This window comes from Scyliorhinus torazame, chromosome 17, assembly GCF_047496885.1.
Source record: "Scyliorhinus torazame isolate Kashiwa2021f chromosome 17, sScyTor2.1, whole genome shotgun sequence".
Lineage (NCBI taxonomy): Eukaryota > Metazoa > Chordata > Chondrichthyes > Carcharhiniformes > Scyliorhinidae > Scyliorhinus > Scyliorhinus torazame.
Genome location: NC_092723.1, coordinates 173,847,117 through 173,868,465, shown reverse-complemented (window position 1 = coordinate 173,868,465; position 21,349 = coordinate 173,847,117). Strand labels below are relative to the sequence as shown.

The 21,349-nt window shown below is 52.2% G+C and overlaps 1 protein-coding gene across 2 annotated transcripts in view; it reads right to left on the bottom strand.

Annotated features, from left to right (window-relative positions):
• antkmt (adenine nucleotide translocase lysine methyltransferase) overlaps positions 1 to 21,349 on the bottom strand; it is a 51,637-nt gene that overhangs the window by 13,368 nt on the left and 16,920 nt on the right. The window contains exons 1-2 of one of the 2 annotated variants that reach the window (XM_072481678.1): positions 4,460 to 4,620; positions 2,760 to 2,855 (exon numbers count right to left, since the gene is read on the bottom strand). The gene's annotated coding sequence lies outside the window, so the exon portion shown is untranslated. Of the gene's footprint in view, positions 1 to 2,759; positions 2,856 to 4,459; positions 4,621 to 21,349 lie in introns of those variants that run through there. The other variant, XM_072481679.1, reaches the window with a different exon arrangement.

The window sequence follows — 21,349 nt, the reverse complement described above, 5'->3', positions numbered from 1 at the left end:
TGTAAGGTTCTTTGTCGTAACAGCTGCAGAGGGAGGGAAACTCCTAACCACACGCATAAGGACAACTACATTTTCCTCCTGCTGCTGCCCATTTTCCTCTCTCCACATTGATCTCATGCTTCAATGGTGTTCGGTTGACCACCCAGACCAGTACAGACCAAAGGTCACACCTCGATTTTGCTGGTCTGATCCAATCCGTTTGCCCTTTGAATCTCAGAGGATCTTATAACTTGACACGAAGATCCCAGAATGGGACCCTAGCTCAAAGGACGGTGGGCTGGATTCTCCATTATTGAGACTATGTCCCCACGCCGGCATCAAAACGGTGGAGTTGTACTCCTGAAATTCCTCCAAAAAAATGAAACAAATTCTCAGCCCTGCAGGGGGCGAGCAGGGAGCCGGAGTGAATCTCACAGCTTTAGCTTCACACAGAGAGTGGTGAGCCTGTGGAATTCATTACCACAGGAAGTAGCTGATGCGTAAACTTTGAATATACTCAAGAGGCGGCTGGATATAGCACTTGGGGAGAATGGGATCAAAGGCTATGGGGAGAAAGCAGGATTAGGCTATTGAGTTGGATGATCAGCCATGATCGTGATGAATGGCGGAGCAGACTCGAAGGGCCAAAAGGCCTCCTCCTGCTCCGATCTTCTATGTATCTATGATACTGGCCCCCGGCACGTCTGGGTCAGAGCCGCGCATGCGCACAGCGGTGGCCTCCAGCGGCCGCGCGTGCACCATGGCGGTCACGGACTGCGGAGCCAGACAGAAGGAAGAGACCCCCCCACCCCCGATCAGCCGCGCGCCTGACCCGCAAATCCCACACATTAAATCCCCGGCTGCCTATCGTGTGCATTCAGACCGGCAATAGCAGGTTAGTTCCACGCTGTCGGGAAATCAGCCGGTCGGGAGCAGAAGATTGGTGAGAGGGCCTCTGGCAATGACCCCCCCCCCCGGGCGCTGTGGTGTACTCCCTGCTGACGGCAATTTTCGGGGCCTGGAGAACCGCCGAACCGGCGCCATGCCCGTTCACGCCGTTAAACTGGATTCTCCGCACCGGCCGCGATTTCAGCGGCAGGGTGCGGAGAATCCAGCCCGGTATCTTTCAATGTTTCTCAATCAAACGTAGAGGAACAGAGTCACAGGACCGCTCATTGGTTTTAACAACAATAAACATTTATTAAACATGAAAAAAATGGATTATAATGCAATACTCCTATACTCAGCATAACAAATACACACAGGTTTTAAGGTTAACACGGATGACACAGTATATTTGAAGCTACGATGGTCTCATTAGGACATAGACATTTGTAAAAAACATACAGATTGGCTGTGGTCACACACGTTCCACTCTGAACCCAAGTTAGTCTGTGGATTTCTTCTCAGAAATCCCCCCCCCAGATGATTGTCACGTGTTTCCAAGCTCCACTTTTAAAAGCACGTTTTAAAACCTTCTCGCACAATAAGACTTTCCATTAGCAGCTGCATTGCAATACCCACTCCACCTTTTCCAAAGTACTCTTTTGAACAGAGCTTCCGCTCCACTTTGACCGGTGAATCCACTCCATGTTTTATACACACACACACCATTCCGATACCCAGCCACCGCAATTATTTCAATCAATGTCTCACAAACTGTAATATATCACAAACCTTAGAACCACTTCAGATGTATTTCTGACTTCTCACTAGCCAGCTCCTTTCCAGTTTTGTGACTTGAAACGAACAGTACCCTGTTCTGCTCCCAGTTCCTCTTTGCTCCTTTAACTACAGACTCCCTGGAAAATCCTCTTCATTTCTCTGGTTTCCTTAAGTAGCCGTCCTTTAAATTTCTGGCACTGGCTTTCCTAACCATTACTACATTGTATGGCTTTTCTTCTAGCAAAGCTGAGATTTGTTCTCTCTCTAGCTGCCTGTCTTCAACTGCTGTAGCTTCCACCTAAACTTAAAGAACAAAGAGACTTTCTTCCCTTACAATGTTCTCTCGTTGCCAAGCAATTCTATCAGTTAACTAACCCCCATGCACACAAATACCTTTGATCAGCAAGAATCTAACTTCCAGGCACAGATACAATAAATTAAATCCACCTAAAACTTTTTCTTATTTCTATTGTTTACCAATAAAAATCCCTTAAAACTACCTTTGTTTCCCTAACAATACAAATATATCCGATATAAACACGTCTTTCTTTTTTCTTTAAAACGTTCATCAAGATTAGAATACATAATTTAAATCTATACATGTCAGGTGTAACACCAAAGTATTGAAAATTAGCATTTACTGCTGGCCATAGTAAAATTGCCATAGTTCCAGGTGACCATAGGCTGCTTTCCGCTGAGGAGGAGAGCTGACTGGTGGTGATTTAACCGGAGGATCAGCACTCCTCAGGCAAACGGCAAGATTGAGATGGCGGGGCCTTCATGAATAACCTCAGCCAGTATGGGAATTGAACCCGCGCTGATGGCCTCACTTTGCATCACAAACTAGCTGTCCCAACTGAGCTAAACTGGCCATAAACACTCTATGTGGTACACAATCCCTTTGTAGTAAAACCAAGGACCTACATAAGGTGAACATGCAAAGTGAAAATTAAATGCACAACTGTTTGAATCCGAGATTACCTGCAGGATGACCAATTCCTATCAGAAACAGGGACAGTATTGAACTGGAATGTGTATGTTTGTGTGTTGGTGAAAATGGGACGGTGGGCGGGGGATTAATATAACTAGACTTACAATTTAGCTTGTGCACTCACCACGTTATCATCTTTTGCTCTGCCAGCTGACTCAGAATTTCAGTCCCGCTCAATCACGCAAGTGAGACACCAAGGCGCAGGCTCCCACAGGTTCTCCTAGACATTTGGGACAAAAGGCATTGCTTCAGGGACAAACAGTCAAAGTACAGCACAATCCCTTAAAATACAGGACAGTTGGTCACCCTGGACCCTGGAGGTAGAATTTTTTAAACTTCTTTGCTGATATGTGGGCACCATGGGCAGCAGTTGCTGCCTATCCCTAATCACGCCTTGAACTGCTGAGTGGCTTACTAGGCCATTTCAGACGGGCTGTTGAGAATCAACCACATTGCTGTAGGTCTGGAGTTACACGTCGGCCAGTCCGGAATAAGGACGGCAATAGCATAGTGGTATTGTCACTGGGCTAGTAATCCAGAGACCAAGGGCACTGCTCTGGGGACCTGGGTTTGAATCCCAGATGTTGAAATTTGAATTCAATAAAAATCTGGAATGAAAACTCTAATGATGACCGTGAAAAAACTGTGAAAAAGACCCATTTGGTTCACTAATGTCTCTCGAGAGAAGGAAATTTGCCGTGCTTACCCCGTCTGGTCTACATGACTCCAGACCCACAGCACTGCAGTATACTCTTAAGATGCCCTCAGGGATGGCCTAGCAGGGGCAATCTGTTCAAGGCAATTGGGGATGGGCAACAACTGTGGGCCCTGTCAGCAACACTGCCACCCCATGAACAAATATTCAGTAGTTAGCACTACTGCCTCACAGTGCCGGGAACACCGATCTCGGGTGACTCTCTGTGTGGAGTCTGCACGTTCTCCCCGTGTCTGCGTGGGTTTCCTCTGGGTGCTCCACTTTCCTCCCTCAGTCCAAAGATGCGCAGGTTAGGTGGATTGGCTATGCTAAATTGTCCCTTTGTCCAAAAGGGGTTAGAGGAATAGGGTGGGGGAGCGGGCCTGGGCAAGGTGCAGACTCAATGGGCCGTATGGCCTCCTTCTGCACTTTGGGGATTCTATGAAAGCAGCTGGGCTCTTTTACAACCAAAACTGCGATGGTCGCCATGACCGAGACTCGCTTTCAATTGAGATTTATTTTTAATGAACTGAATTTAAATTCCACCAGCTGCCCCCCCCCATCCCATCCCCCCATGCTACGGTCTCTCCCCCCACCAAATCTGCAGCATCCACGAGTTTCTGGTTTTCGGATGTGACCTAATGGACATTAAAGATTGCCAATTGGTGGGAGGCATGGGGAGGGGGGGGGGGGGGGCACTTTGGGGTCATCGATGAGCCACTCGGTCATTTTAATTGGTCCCAGCTTCTTATTTCCAGAATTTTCCACGTGGATCAGGTAGGATGGGGTTATGGGGATGGGGTGGGGTAGTGGGCGTGGGTTGGGTTACGGGATGGGGCGGGGCAGTGGGCCTGGGTAGGATGGGGATGGGGCGAGGTAGTGGGCCTGGGTTGGGTCACAGGATGGGGCGGGGCAGTGGGCCTGGGTAGGATGGGGTTACGGGGATGGTGCGGGGCAGTGGGTATGGGTTAGGTGGGGTTACAGGGCGGGGGTGTGGGCCTTGGTAAGGTGGGGTTACAGGGAAGTGGGCCTGGGTAGGGCTACTCTTTCGGAGGGTCAGTGCAAACTCAATGGGCCGAATGGCCTCCCTGTACACTGTGAGGATTCTATGATGCTGAATTTAAACTCACAACATTGGCTTGATGTGGGTTTCCGGTTTGGGCGGGGGGTGCAATGAAGAAGGTGCTGGAAGGAGGAACCAGAATGTTCCGGGCGGCTTCAGCTGTCCCCCTCCAGCCGGGCCCCCCGCACCGGAAACGCCCAATCACCGCGGCGGACCGGAAGCGCTCCACCGCCAACCCCTTCCGCCGGCTCTTCAGTTCCGCTCGCCCCTTCTGGTGGGAGAGGTGGCTGGCGGAGCACTGTGCCGGGAGGTCGGGGAAGGGGGTGATTTCACCTCCTGGGCTGCCGGCACAGGCCTCGCAGACGGCGCTCCTCCTTCCCGAGATCTGGGGAGATGTGCCCAATGAATCCGAATTAAAATAAACACCAAAGGGAAGTGGTGGCCCGTTGCCAACCCTCCCGGACTGGGCGGGAGACACCCGGATTGAGGTTCATTTCAACCAGTGGTAGGGAGCACCTGAGGAACTGGGCACAGACCAAGTGGGCGAACTCTTCAAACTGAACTAGCTCTCCACATCGAGGTTCACCTGCTTTTAAAAACATGCCACCGATTTCTGGAAAGAAAATTATTTGCATTTGTATAGCACCCTCCCAACGTCAGGCTGGCCCACCTTTACAGTCAGTGAAATATTTCTGAAGTGTAGTCACTGTAATAATGTAGGAAGTGCAGCCGCCAGTTTTGCTGCAGTACAATCCCTCAAACTGATAATGACCGAATGATTCATTCCAGTGGTGTTTATTGAATACAGCATATATATATATATATATATATTGAATTCAAACAGCATAAGCAGCAAGCAATAGACAGAGCTAAGCGATTCCACAACCAACACATCAGATCTACGTTCAGTAGTCCTGCCACATTCAGCTGTGTATGGTGGTGGACAATTAACTCACTGGAGGAGGAGGCTCCACAAATATCCCCATCCTCAATGACGGAGAAGCCCAGCACATCAGTGCAAAAGACATGGCTGAGGCATTCGCACCAATCTTCAGCCAGAAGTGCCGAGTGGATGATCCATCTCGGTCTCCTCCAGAGGTCCCCAGCATCACAGATGTCAGTCTTCAGCCAATACGATTCACTCCACGTGATATCAAGAAACGGCTGAATGCACTGATACTGCAACGGCTATGGGCCCTGACAATATCCCGGGAATAGTACTGAAAACTTGTGCTTCAGTGCTTGCCGCACCCCAAGCCAAGCTGTTCCCGTACAGCTACATCACTGGCAACTACCCGGCAATGTGGAAAATTTCCCAGGTGCGTTCTGTACACAAGAAACAGGATAAATCCAACCCAGCCAATTCCCGTCCTATCAGACTCCTCTCCATCATCAGCAAAGTGATGGAAGGAGTCATCCAAAGTGCTATCAAGCGACACTTACTCAGCAATAACCTGCTCACAGAGATGCTCCGTTTGGGTTCCGTCAGGGTCACTCAGCTCCTGACCTCGTTATAGCCTTGGTTCAAATATGGACAAAAGAGCTGAATGCCAGAGGTGAGGTGAGAGTGACTGCCCTTGACATCAAGGCAGCATTTGACTGAGTATGGCATCAAGGAGCCAAAGCTAAACTGGAGTCAATGGGAATCAGGGAAAATTCTCCGCTGGTTGGAGTCATACCTGGTACAAAGGAAATCAATCACCTCAGCTCCAGGACATCACTGCAGGAGTTCCTCAGGGTAGTGTCCTAGGCCCAACAATCTTAGCTGCTTCATCAATGACCTGCCTTCCACCATTAGGTCAGAAGTGGGGATGTTTGCGGATCACTGCACAATGTTGAGCTTACAATTTGCAACTCCTCAGAGAATGAAGTAGTCCAAATACAAATGCAGCAAAACCTGGACAATATCCAGGTTTGGGCTGACAGGTGGCTAGATACATTCGCACCACACAAGTGCCAGGCAATAACCATCTCCTCCAAGAAAGGATCCAACCATTGTCCCTTGATATTCAGTGACATTACCATCACTGAATCGCCCACAATCAATATCCTTGGGGTTACCATTGATCAGAAACTGAACTGGACTAGCCATATTAATACTGTGGCTACCAGGGCAGGTCAAAGGCTAGGAATCCTATGGCGAGTAACTCACTTCCTGACCCCCCAAAGCATATCCACCATCTACAAGGCACAAATCAGGAGTATAATGGAATACTCTCCACTTGCCTGGATGGGTACAGCTCCAACAACACTCAAGAAGCTCAACACCATCCAGAATAAAGCAGCCTGGTTGACTGCTCCATCTTCCACAAACATTCAAACCCTCCTCACCGACAAACAGTGGCAGCCGTGTGTACCATCAACAAGATGAACTGCAGGAACTCACCAAGGTTCCTTAGACCGCACCTTCCACAACCATAACCACTACCATCTAGAAGGACAAGAGCAGCAGATACCGGTGAGCCCTACCACTTGGTGGTTCCCCTCCAAGTCGCTCACCACCCTGACTTGGAAATATATCACCGTTCCTTCACTGTCACTGGGTCAAAATCCTGGAACTGCTCCCTAACAGCACTGTGGGTGTACCTACACCTCAAGGCCGTTCAAGAAGGCATCTCACCACTACCTTCTGAAGGGCAACGAGGGATGATCAATAAATGCTGACCACCCAGCAACGCCCACATCCCGTAAATGAATAAAAATAAAATATACTTAAATCGCAATAACTCAGGGGCTGGTTAAGCACACTAGGCTAAATCGCTGGCTTTTAAAGCAGACCAAGGCAGGCCAGCAGCACGGTTCAATTACCGTACCAGCCTCCCCGAACAGGCGCCGGAATGTGGCGACTAGGGGCTTTTCACAGTAACTTCATTGAAGCCTACTCGTGACAATAAGCGATTTTCATTTCATTTCAGAAGACGCTAATTTCCGGAAGTCACTCATTCTCCCCGGCAGATTAGCAAATCTCATAGAATGATGCCTGTGATAAACCAAAATTCTGCAATAGTAACTCCGGATTAGCTGAACTTGTCCAACTTGTCATATTACCGCATCGATCGATCAGAGTGGAGTTAGTCTGCGCAAACGTGCGCAGACATGAAGCACTGGGCAAGCCACCATTCGACATTGCGATCTCCCTTTAAAGGCCATCCAAAACCTGCGACTCTGGCTAAACCTGTGAGAAAGTTCATTAGTGTTGTCAATCGGAAAATAATCATAGAATTTACAGTGCAGCAGGAGGCCATTCAGCCATCGAGTCTGCATCGGCCCACTCAGACAGCACCCTACTTAAGCCCACACCTCCACCCTAAGTAACCCCACCTAACCTTTTGGACACCAAGGGCAATTTAGCCTGGCCAATCCACCTAACCTGCACACCTTTGGACTGTGGGACGAAACCTTAGCACCCGGAGGAAACCCACGCACACACTGGGAGAAGGTGCAAACAGACAGTCGCCCGAGGCCGGAATCGAACCCGGGTCCCTGGAGCTGCAAGGCAGCAGTGCTAACCACTGTGCCGCCATGCTGTCCTCAAAAGGTGACATTGATGCAGCAAGTGGAAAACTGCCCCAAAGTGGAAAGTGGGCATCGCAAACGAATGGGAGATTCCACCGTGAAGCTTATGCACCAGCACGAAACACGAGGCAACCATCTTTGGAACAGTTCGACAAGCAGGAATTCTCTCTAACGAGGAGGATGGGAACCGCTTGCCTACCTCATTGAAGACGCTCTGCGAACATGACTCAAGGAATCCTGAGCAGAGAACATACCCATCTCCAGTCCAAGCCTGCTGGAAAGGTGAGTTGCTCTGGCAAAGGAGCTGGGCCATGTGGACTTCACCTGTAGCGAGGGATGGCAGTAAGGATGCGATGGTTACGGCAGCTTTTACAAATGATTGGCACAAAATACCAACAGCACTGCCCCTCACTTTAAGTGTCTTTAATTAGTTTACACCACAAGACATTTTGAACATGGTTAGAAGGGACTGTTTTGCTGTCTTTTGCCAGACCCCTTTGATGGTAAAAGTAATGCGGAAAGTGGAGTAGAGAAGATGTCACTGTCTTGGTCTGCGCTAACATGGCTTACAAAAAAAAATCAAGGCCGACAGCGCGGTGATGTGAGCAAGTGCTGCGCTGTTGGATATTACTGTCTGCCGGACGTGATGTTAGAATGAGGCCCCATCTGACTGCCTGGATGGATGTAAAAGATCCCATGGCAGTATTTCTGAAAACAGCAGGGAGTTATCTCGGTGTCCTGGCCAATATTTATCCCTCAAGATAGCCAGGAAACGGTTAACATTGATGCGCAGAAAGAATGAGTTAACTAAAACCCTAATTCACGATCGGTTTGGAGAATGTTAGCAAGTGGACCTTGCCACTAGTTGACTGCAATTGTGCATCGCCATCAGTTCCTGGCAACAATGGAAGGAACATTAACATTGAAACAATGGAGCGAGGCGTCCTTCTCCGTGAGGGAAATCCCATTACCTTCTGTTGTGTAAACAGCAGGGGAGGAGGTAAAGAATTGTCTTTGACCTTTCAGTTTTGCATGGTTCAGGAAGACCAGGATAAAGAGGTTTGAAAGACCAGTCGGCCTAGCATGTTGGATTCTGAATCCACGCCCGAGGCACAGGCACGTGACTGCGTAACTGGAAGGACAACATTGAAGCATTGGGCACTGCAGTTAGGTGAAGGTGGACAGGAAGTGGCCATCTCCGGATCCAGACCTTCAGTCAACACCAGAACCAGCCGCGTGGGCCAGCCAAATCATAAAGGGTTTTATGGTTTCAATAAATAACGAGTTTAAGGTTGAGCCTTACAAGTTTGGCGCTTGTATTTTGTTCTTGTAACCACGGGGTCAAAGAATCGCTAAGGGGGAAGGCAATCAAATCCCTTACAGTTTTCAACATCACAAAACAAAAAGATTTTCTAGTCATTCCCACGTTGCTGTGTGTGGGAGCTTGCTGTGTTTCCTGCATTACAACAGCAACTGCAAACAGCTGTACAGTACTTTGAGATGTCCGATCGTCTGCAAACGTTCTGTATAAATGCAAGTCTCTCTTGCGCCTGTGTAAACTGCGTATTGTCTATGAACATGTGATGGAGAGATACTGAGCTCCCCATAAAGATACAAATCTTGTACAAACTAAACATCGAAACGCAATTTATAGGGTAGTTTCACAAACTGTGACATAATTTTGTTCCTGATTCAGATTGCAAAGATGCTTTCTGGCAATTTTAATCATTGAGTGTGATTCAACGGAAACACTTCTCAGTGTGATTTTGGCCGCGATGGGCAGGGTGTTTCTCGACGACCGAGTTACCGAGATCACTTAGTGCCGTAAAGGAGCCCTAAGAGTTTCTCACTATTACCGGCTGCCTTGCCGTTTGATTTGCCAGACCTGCGCCTCAGCGCCTCTGAGCTAACAAGGGGGAGCTGCTTTTAAATGCTCCCTTACCATTCACTCCCAGCCAACACACAAGCATGGCAGTGGACGTTGGTGATGCCGACCTTGCCAGGCTTCTCGATTTCGATGCGAGAAGGGGGTAAGCGTTCCCCCCCCCAACCCCCCGAGGGGTCGGAGGACTAGCAGCAGGGTCACCAATACCGCTAGGGAGGCAGTGGCAGTGGCTGTCGGTATGGGCAGCATGACCAGGACTGTCATAATGAATTGCAAGGGTAAGTTACCACCTCTCACCTGGCATCAGATCCGCCTGCAACCCCTCAAATTCCAACCCCCCCCCCCCAAAAAAAAAAATCACTGGCTGACTGCTCGCACCATCCCCACATCCGATCTGATCTTTGTGCTTGCTCCTCAGAACCCACTCCCTGACCCATCAAGCTTCTGGCTCACAATGCTCTCTCTGTCGCCGCAAAAAAAGATAGCCCATAATAAGCGGGAAAGGGCCAGGATGGGGGGACGGAGTACCAGAGATTTGAAACGTCACCCCCTGTGGTAATACCAGGTATTGCAGTACCTGAGAGGTGAATGACCATTGGCTAGACCCCGGGGTCTACCATTGGATAATGTACATAGCCCCGCCCTGAGAGGCGGGGTATAAGAACCGATGCCGTCCCAGCAGCCTTCACTTTCTGTATCATCGCTGCTGGGTACAGTTCTATCTGATTAAAGCTGAATCGATATGACTCCTCGTGGTCTCGAGAGTATTGATTGTGCATCGCCGCCCCCCCCCCCCCCCCATGAGGAACAGGCCTTGGAGATTATGGAGTTGTCCGAGGAGAGAGCAGTAGCCGACAGCGAGGTTGACCTGCTCCGCAGAGGTGAAGGTCCACTCCATCTTCACCCAGATGGCTTGTCTCAAGTGAGTTATTCATGTCAGAAAAAATGATCCCTCTCACTGGCCACATGTCCATTGTCTGCAGGATCTCCACCTGATGGGGCCGGCCCATCCGGCGTCATTCACCCCCCCCCCATCCCCGTTCCCGAAGAGACCACCTCGGGGAGCTCTGAGGAGACCACCATCGAGGCGTCATAGCTGTCACCCCCCACCTTCCACCAGGGCCGGGACACGGTGGGCGACATTAGTGGACAGGTTTCTGGGGCACAATGCACATTAGTGGAGGCAGGAACATCCAAGGGAATCAGCAGTCGGAGGTCTGGTGGATGCCAGGTCTCAGCTGGGTCCCAGTCAGCTGCCGAGCCTCTGGACAAGGTTACCCCAGAGCTGATGCAGATGACAGGCCAGAGCTGTGACATTCAGGAGGGGGGTGGGGGGGGGGGGGGGGTCAGCGACAATCCAGTGAATGCATAGCTGATTGGTGGAGTCCCAAAGTTATGGATGCTTGAAACGATGCCGAGGATAACACTGCCAACACTGCTGGAGTGCCAACCACAGTGGGAAGCCTGGTGTACGATGTCCGTGACTTGAGTGATGGTACCCAAGGCATGGGTCAGTCTGTGGCGACCATGGCTGAGGGCCAGTCACTGATGGACATGTCCCAAACACAGGTGGACATTGCCGAGGCACTGCAGAGTGCGACCCAGTCACTGAGGAGCATCGCTGAGGGCGTCAACACCATGGTGCAGACAATGGGGAGCCGCCAGGACTGGCAGAGCCGGAAGACTCGGGCCTCTGGAGCTCACTCCAGCTGCCCCTCCGTTCCATGGAGACCCCCAGGGCCCCAAGGGCAGAGGAAACGCTGGACGCCAACCTGGGACCTACCACCAAGGAGACGAAGGTGGTCTCCAGTTCTTCTGAATCCCCCCCTCCTGACACCAGCGCATCTCAAGCGAAGTAGGCGGAAAGGGAGGCACGGCGATTCCAGTGACACCAGTAAGTCCCCCCCCCCCCCCCCCCCCCCCACGGCTCCAGGTGGAAGTGTTTGGGAAAACAGACAGGCAGCAGCTGTATTTGCCCCTGCTATGGGTAGCCACTGTATTTAAAGATGGCTTGAAGGCCTCACAATGAAGAGCCACTCTCACCCCCCCCCCCACCCCCGGCCCAGGGGCGACCCCTGACCTGGAACGTTTCAGCCCCTGGACCAAACCCATCCCCTCTGAGGAGTTTCCCCAAGCCCTGGGGCAGCAGTTTCAGTGCCCTTGAGCTGCACGCTGGAAACAGGAAATGTCCACTCACCTCCTCAGGTCCCCCCAGCAGCCATTGCGACAGCTTCACCTTTTTAAAAAAGGAGTACTGAACGACGGCCACCTGATTTCTCGCTGGGGAGCCGGTTAATTCCCGGGAGGCCGTTACATTCGACTCCAATCTCGCAAATGAGATGGAAATGAATGGAAATGGGAGCTAATGATATGCTCGCCATATTTGGGCGGGCTCTGGAACCCGGCATCGGGAACGGGCCGGTTAGATGGCAAACTGATTCAGGCCCAGTGCGAATCTCGATTTGGCCTTCCCGCTATTTAACCAGCGCGCCCAGATCCAGGCCGGGTGTAACGCGGTGGTTAAATCATACCCATTGTTTTTTGACATGCACATATTAAAAATTAAACCTGAATCTAATTCGCACAATTGGATTTTTGGATTGGATTTTGTTCATTGTCACCTGTACCGAGGTACAGTGAAAAGTATTTTCCTGCGAGCAGCTCAAGAGATCATTAAATGCATGAAAGTAAAATAAAATAAAATACATAATAGGGCAACACAAGGTACATAATGTAAATACAGAGACACCGGCATCGGATGAAGCATACAGGGTGTAGTGTTAATGAGGTCAGTCCATAAGAGGGTTGTTCAGGAGTCTGGTGACAGTGGGGAAGAAGCTGTTTTTGAGTCTGTTCGTGCGTGTTCTCAGACTTCTGTATCTCCTGCCCGATGGAAGAAGTTGGAAGAGTGAGTAAGCCGGGTGGGAGGGGTCTTTGATTACGCCGCCCACTTTCCCCAGGCAACGGGAGGTGTAAATGGAGTCAATGGATGGGAGGCAGGTTCGTGTGATGGACTGGGCGGTGTTCACAACTCTCTGAAGTTTCTTGCGGTCTTGGGCCAAACAGTTGCCATACAAAGAACAAAGAAAAGTACAGCACAGGAACAGGCCCTTCGGCCCTCCAAGCCTGTGCCGACCATGCTGCCCGTCTAAACTAAAATCTTCTACACTTCTGGGCTCCGTATCCCTCTATTCCCATCTATTCATGTATTTGTCAAGTTGCCCCTTAAACATCTGTGGTAAACCACTGTTACACCTGTATTAGGTGATGTAAGGTAGGACCTGTACTACAGGTTCCCTGGTAGCCCCTGCCTGCTGGCTCCGCCCAGTAGGGGGAGTATAAATATGCGGGTCCTCTATTCAGCAGCCATTTCGTCAGCTGCTGTGGGAGGCCACACATCTTACTGCAATAAAGCCACAGTTGTGTCCAACCTGAGTCTTTGTACAATTGATCATGTATCAACTTATTGCAGTTCGATTTTCTATAAGATGGACCTCCGAATCAAACCAGATCGCCTGCAGCTGGATCCGCAATCGAGCGACGCCAGAAAGGACTTTAATCACTGGCTAGCCTGCTTCAAGGCCTATATCAACTCAGCGACCACCCCTCTGACGGAGGCTCAGAAGATACAGATCCTGTACTCAAGGTTCAGCTCCAGCGTGTTTCCGCTGATCCAGGAAGCTCCGAAGTACGCGGATGCCATGGCGCTCCTCAAAGAAAACTACGCACAGAAAGCGAAGACACTCTTCGCCAGACATGTACTCGCCACTCGCTCTCAACTCCCTGGTGAGTCCATAGAAGACTTCTGGCAGGCCCTAATCCCACTCGTTCGGCACTGTGACTGTCAGGCCGTTACGGCCACCCAACATTCTAACCTTATGCGCGATGCTTTTGTAACGGGGATTGGGTCGGACCTCATTCGCCAAAGGCTGCTTGAAGGGGCCACGCTCGGCCTAGCGGGGACTAAGAAGCTAGCACTCTCCATGATGGTCACCTCACGTAATGCTCAAGTCTACCCCTCCGGCCGCGCGGCCCACCCCTCCTATCCCCCGTGGACCCCACAAACGGCCACCCCAGCTGGGGCTTTACCCAGCCAATACGCCTGCGCCACACGCCAATCCGCACACCCCGCGGGCAGCAGAAGCACCCCCGCCAACGCAGCCCGGCCCGCGCTGCCATTTGCAAAGCTTGCAGCAAAAAGGGCCACTTCGCCGCGGTGTGCCAGGCCCACGCAGTCGGCGGTTTCGTCCCCTCCCCCCTGACCCACACACAATGGGCGCCACCGTCTTCGTCCCGGACCACGCGCGGCCAGTGGGCGCCGCCATCTTCACCTCCCGGGGCTGCGAGCGGCCAGTGGGCGCCGCCTTCTTCCCCCCCCCGCAGTCCACATGCGGCCCATGGGTGCCGCCATCTTGTCTTCCCCATGGGGCATGGACGCCGACAACATTCCACGACCTGGGCCCCCCCACGCTCTCCATCTTCGGACGCCAGCAACGACCAACCGCAGTTCGCCTCAATGACGCTCGACCAGTCTCGTCCACACAACCTGGCCACCGCCTCGACTACGGTGAAAAACAATGGCCACGTGACCTCTTGCCTGCTGGACTCCAGGAGCACCGAAAGCTTCATCCACCCGGATACGGTAAGGCGCTGCTCCCTCACGGTTCACCCCACCAATCAAAGAATCTCCCTGGCCTCTGGATCCCACTCCGTGGCGATCCGGGGGTACTGTACGGTCGTACTCACGGTCCAGGGCGTAGAATTCAGCGGCTTCCGCCTCTACGTCCTTCCTAATCTCTGCACTGCACTACTACTAGCCCTGGACTTCCAGTGCAATCTCCAGAGGCTCACCATCAAATTCGGCCGGCCCCTACCACCCCTCACTGTGTGCGGCCTCGCGACCCTAAAGGTCGACCCACCCTCCCTCTTTGCCAATCTAACTTTGGATTGCAAACCCGTTGCCACCAGGAGCAGACGGTACAGCACCCAGGACAAGACCTTCATCAGGTCCGAGGCCCAGCGGCTGCTTCGGGAAGGCATCATCGAGGCCAGCAACAGCCCCTGGAGAGCTCAAGCGGTAGTCGTTAAAACCGGGTAGAAGCATAGAATGGTCGTGGACTACAGCCAGACCATCAATAGGTACACGCAGCTCGACGCGTACCCCGTCCCACGCATATCTGATATGGTCAATCAGATTGCGCAGTACGGGGTCTTCTCAACGATAGACCTAAAATCCGCCTACCACCAGCTCCCCATTCGTAAATCGGGCCGTCCATACACCGCTTTCGAGGCGGACGGTCGTCTCTATCACTTCTTCAGGGTTCCCTTCGGCATCACTGATGGGGTCTCAGTCTTCCAAAGGGAGATGGACCGAATGGTCGACCGGTACAGTTTGCGGGCCACCTTTCCGTACCTAGACAACGTCACCATCTGCGGCCATGATCAGCAGGACCACGATGCCAACCTTGCCAAATTTCTCCACACCGCCACTCTCCTCAACCTCACCTACAACAAGGAGAAGTGCGTGTTCAGCACAACCCGCCTAGCCATCCTCGGCTATGCGGTCCAGAACGGAGTTCTGGGGCCCGATCCCGACCGCATGTGCCCTCTCATGGAGTTTCCCCTCCCCCACTGCCCCAAGGCCCTAAAACGCTGCCTGGGGTTCTTCTCCTACTACGCCCAGTGGGTCCCAAACTACGCGGACAAGGCCCGCCCACTCATTCAGTCCACCCAATTCCCCCTCGCGGCCGAGGCACAACATGCCTTCGCCCGTATCAGAGCTGATATAACCAAGGCCGGGATGCATGCAGTAGACGAGACAGTGCCTTTCCAAGTAGAAAGCGACGCATCAGGCATTGCCATAGCCGCCACCCTCAACCAGGCAGGCAGACCCGTGGCATTCTTTTCCCGCACCCTTCATGCCTCAGAAATTCGGCACTCATCCGTCGAAAAGGAGGCCCAAGCTATTGTTGAAGCTATGCGGCATTGGAGGCATTACCTGGCCGGCAGGAGATTCACTCTCCTCACTGACCAACGGTCGGTAGCTTTCATGTTCAACAACACACTGCGGGGCAAGATCAAAAACGATAAAATCTTGAGGTGGAGGATCGATCTCTCCACCTATAGTTACGAGATTCTGTATCGTCCCGGTAAGCTCAACGAGCCCCCAGACGCCCTATCCCGAGGTACATGTGCCGGCGCACAAGTAGACCGACTCCGGGCCCTACACGACAGCCTTTGTCATCTGAGGGTCACACAATTGTACCATCTTGTCAAGGCTCGCAATCTGCCCGACTCCGTCGAGGAAGTACGGACGGTCACCAGGGACTGCCAGGTCTGTGCGGAGTGCAAGCCGCACTTTTACGGGCCGAACCGTGCGCGCCTGGTGAAAGCCTCCCGTCCCTTTGAACGCCTCAGCGTGGACTTCAAAGGGCCCCTCACCTCCACCGACCGTAACACGTATATTCTCAGTGTGGTCGATGATTAGTCCAGGTTCGCCATCTCCTGCCCCAATATGACGTCTGCCACCGTCATCAAGGCCCTCAACACAATCTTCGCTCTGTTCGGCTTCCCTGCCTACATCCACAGTGACAGCGGATCCTCATTCATGAGTGATGAGCTGCGTCAGTTCCTGCTCAGCAGGGGTATCGCCTCCAGCAGGACGATCAGCTATAACCCCCGGGGAAACGGGCAGGTAGAGAGGGAGAACGGGACGGTTTGGAGGGCCATCCAACTGGCCCTACGGTCCAGGAACCTCCCACCCTCTCGCTGGCAGGAGGTCCTCCCTGATGCGCTACACTCCATCCGGTCACTGCTGTGCACCGCTATGAATAACACACCCCATGAACGTCTTTTTGCCTTCCCCAGGAAGTCCACTTCCGGGGTGTCGCTCCCGACTTGGCTCGCAGCTCCAGGACCGGTCCTTCTCCGTTAGCACGTCCGACTCCACAAGGCGGACCCGTTGGTGGAAAGGGTGCAATTGCTCCATGCCAACCCCCAGTATGCCTATGTGGCGTACCCCGACGGCTGCCAAGATACTGTCTCCCTCAGGGACCTGGCACCAGCAGGTTCCACTCAGACACACTTCCCCGGTCCGGCGCCACCCTCCCCTCCCCCGGCGCTCCCAACATCAACCCCACCAGGACCATCCCTCCTTCCCACGCAAGAGGATGAAGAGGATTTCGGCACGCTCCCGGGGTCACCCGACATCAGGCCAGCATCGACATCGCCGCCACCGTTACGCCGCTTCCAGTGGAACGTCAAGACACCAGACCGGTTGAATCTCTAACTGGCACATGACTTTCAAAAGACATTTTTTTTCTCTCCTAATAAAACACTACATAAATTCACTACTGTATATAGTTCTCCACCATCCCCGCCGGACTCATTTTTAACAGGGGGTGAATGTGGTAAACCACTGTTACACCTGTATTAGAACATAGAACATAGAAAAATACTGCACAGAACAGGCCCTTCGGCCCACGATGTTGTGCCGAACCTTTGTCCTAGATCAATCATAGATTATCATTGAATTTACAGTGCAGAAGGAGGCCATTCGGCCCTTTGAGTCTGCACCGGCCCCTGGAAAGAGCACCCCACCCATAGTCAACACCTCCACCCAACACTAAGGGCAATTTTGGACACTAAGGGCAATTTATCATGGCCAATCCACCTAACCTGCACATCTTTGGACTGTGGGAGGAAACCGGAGCACCCGGAGGAAACCCATGCAGACACGGGGAGGATGTGCAGACTCCACACAGAATGTGACCCAAGCCGGAATCAAACCTGGGACCCTGGAGCTGTGAAGCAATTGTGCTATCCACAATGCTACCGTGCTGCCCTTAAGAACAAATAAATCTACACTATATCATTCTACCGTAATCCATGTACCTATCCAATAGCTGCTTGAAGGTCCCTAATGTTTCCGACTCAACTACTTCCACAGGCAGTGCATTCCATGCCCCCACTACTCTCTGGGTAAAGAACCTACCTCTGACATCCCCCCTATATCTTCCACCATTCACCTTAAATTTATGTCCCCTTGTAATGGTTTGTTCCACCCGTGGAAAAAGTCTCTGACTGTCTACTCTATCTATTCCCCTGATCATCTTTATAAACCTCGGACTTCCGGGTGCGGCGATGACCAGCTAAGTCGCACGTTTCGGCAGCTCCCGGTGGAACGGACTTTTGGGCTCTTAATAGGAGCCCCAACGGCAATTTTAACGGCTAAAAACACTGTGCGGTAAACCAGAAGGGAATCCCCCCTGGACACGGATGGAAAAAGGAGAGGAAAGTGGCCGGATTGCGGTGGATCCTTTAGAGCAGCGGCAAGGAAGGCAAGCAAACACCAAGATGGCGTCGGAAGGTGGCAGTTTAATATGGGGCCCTGAACAACACGAGTTTTTGAAACGCTGTGTGGAAGAGCTTAAAAAGGAGATGAAGAAGGAGCTGTTGGCCCCGATATTACAGGCGATTGAAGGGCTAAAAGATGAGCAAAAGACCCAGGAGCGGGAGCTTCGAGTCGTGAAGGCAAAGGCTTGGTGGTGAAGCCTATACAGGGCCTGGTGGTGAAGACGGAGATGCACGAGGCACACCATAAACGATGTGTGGAAAGGCTGGAGGTGCTGGAGAATAATGCGAGGAGGAAGAATTTAAGGATTCTTGGTCTTCCTGAAGGTACAGAAGGGGGGGACGTCGGGGCATATGTGAGCACGATGCTGCACTCGTTGATGGGATCGGAGGCCCCGACGGGTCTGCTGGAGGTGGAGGGAGCCTATCGAGGTATGGCGCGAAGACCGAGGGCTGGAGAAATTCCTCGAGCCATAGTGGTGAGATTCCTCCGTTTTAAGGACAGAGAGATGGTCCTAAGATGGGCAAAGAAAACTCGGAGCAGCAGATGGGAGAACGCGGTGATCCGCGCATATCAAGACTGGAGTGCGGAGGTGGCGAGAAGGAGGGCGAGCTTTAATCGGGCCAAGGCGGTGCTTCATAAAAAGAAGATCAAATTTGAAATGCTGCAGCCGGCAAGACTGTGGGTCACATATCAAGGGAAGCACCACTACTTTGAAACGGCGGATGAGGCGTGGACATTTATTGTTGAAGAGAAATTGGAATGAGTGGGTTATTAAAAAAGAACGTTTGAGACAAAGTGGTGGGGCGAATATGGGGGGCGAAGAGGGGGGAAAAAAGGGGGGAGAGATGATTTTTATGTTGTTAATCCTGTGACCCGGTAACTTTTCTCTCTTCCACAGGTTGTGGGGGAGGGAGGAAGGGAGGTGGAGGAGTTGGGGGCGTTGGCCATTGGGGGCGGGGCCAAAAGGGAAGCGCGGGCTTTGTTCCCGCGCTATGATAATTATGGCGGGAATAGGGAAGCAGGAAGGAGGGGGTGTCGCACGGTGCGAGCCGAGGTCACGGGGGGAAGCCGAGGTCGGCCAGAGTTTGCTGACTTCTGGGAGCAACATGGGGGGTGTAACTACGCTAGTGGGGGATCTAGCGAGGGGGGTGGGAGGGGGGGATTTACTGGGTTGCTGCTGCTGGGGAGAAGGGGGAGCTGGTATGGGGTGGGGTGGGCGGGTCGGGGGGGCACCGCCTGGGGGGGACACAGCTGCGTGGGAACCGGGTGAGGAGCTGGGTAAAAGGGGATGGCTAATCAACAAGGGGGGGGGTAAAGAGCCCCCCAACCCGGCTGATCACGTGGAATGTGAGAGGGCTGAACGGGCCGATAAAGAGGGCACGGGTACTCGCACACCTAAAGAAACTTAAGGCAGATGTGGTTATGTTACAGGAGACGCATTTGAAACTAATAGACCAGGTTAGACTACTCAAAGGATGGGTGGGGCAGGTGTTTCATTCGGGGCTAGATGCGAAAAACAGGGGGGTGGCTATATTAGTGGGGAAGCGGGTAATGTTTGAGGCAAAGACCATAGTGGCGGATAGTGGGGGCAGATACGTGATGGTGAGTGGCAAATTACAGGGGGAGGCGGTGGTCTTAGTGAACGTATATGCCCCGAGCTGGGATGATGCCAACTTTATGAGGCGCATGTTAGGACGTATCCCGGACCTAGAGGTGGGGAAGTTGGTAATGGGTGGAGATTTTAACACGGTGCTGGAACCAGGACTGGACAGATCGAGGTCCAGGACTGGAAGGAGGCCGGCAGCAGCCAAGGTGCTTAAAGACTTTATGGAGCAGATGGGAGGAGTAGACCCATGGAGATTTAGTAGACCTAGGAGTAAGGAGTTTTCGTTTTTCTCCTATGTCCACAAAGTTTATTCGCGAATAGACTTTTTTGTTTTGGGAAGGGCGTTGATCCCGAAGGTGAGGGGGACGGAGTATATGGCAATAGCTATCTCGGATCACGCTCCACATTGGGTGGACTTGGAGATAGGGGAGGAAAAAGAATGGCGTCCACCCTGGAGAATGGACATGGGACTAACGTCGGATGAGGGGGTGTGTCTAAGGGTGAGGGGGTGTATTGAAAAGTACTTGGAACTCAATGATAATGGGGAGGTCCAGGTGGGAGTGGTCTGGGAGGCGCTGAAGGCAGTGGTTAGAGGGGAGCTGATATCAATCAGGGCACATAAAGGAAAGCAGGAGAGTAGGGAACGGGAGTGGTTGCTGCAAGAACTTCTGAGGGTGGACAGGCAATATGCGGAGGCACCGGAGGAGGGACTGTACAGGGAAAGGCAAAGGCTACACGTAGAATTTGATTTGCTGACTACGGGTACTGCAGAGGCACAGTGGAGGAAGGCACAGGGTGTACAATACGAATATGGGGAGAAGGCGAGCAGGTTGCTGGCCCACCAATTGAGGAAAAGGGGAGCAGCGAGGGAAATAGGGGGAGTGAGGGATGAGGAGGGAGAGATGGAGCGGGGAGCGGAGAGAGTGAATGGAGTGTTCAAGGCATTCTATGAAAGATTATATGAAGCTCAGCCCCCGGATGGGAAGGAGAGAATGATGTGTTTTCTGGACCAGCTGGAATTTCCTAAGGTGGAGGAGCAGGAGAGGGTGGGACTGGGAGCACAGATCGAAATGGAGGAAGTAGTGAAAGGAATTAGGAGCATGCAGGCGGGGAAGGCTCTGGGACTGGATGGATTCCCAGTTGAATTTGACAGGAAATATGAGGACTTGCTCGCCCCGCTACTGATGAGAACCTTTAATGGGGACAGCTGCCCCCGACTATGTCAGAGGCAACGATATCGCTTCTCCTAAAGAAAGAAAAAGACCCGCTGCAATGCGGGTCCTATAGGCCTATTTCCCTCCTGAATGTAGACGCTAAGATTCTGGCCAAGGTAATGGCAATGAGGATAGAGGATTGTGTCCCGGGGGTGGTCCATGAGGACCAAACTGGGTTTGTGAAGGGGAGACAGCTGAATACGAATATACGGAGGCTGCTAGGGGTAATGATGATGCCCCACCAGAGGGGGAAGCGGAGATAGTGGTGGCGATGGATGCCGAGAAAGCATTTGATAGAGTGGAGTGGGATTATTTGTGGGAGGTGTTGAGGAGATTTGGCTTTGGAGATGAGTATATTAGATGGGTACAGCTGCTGTATA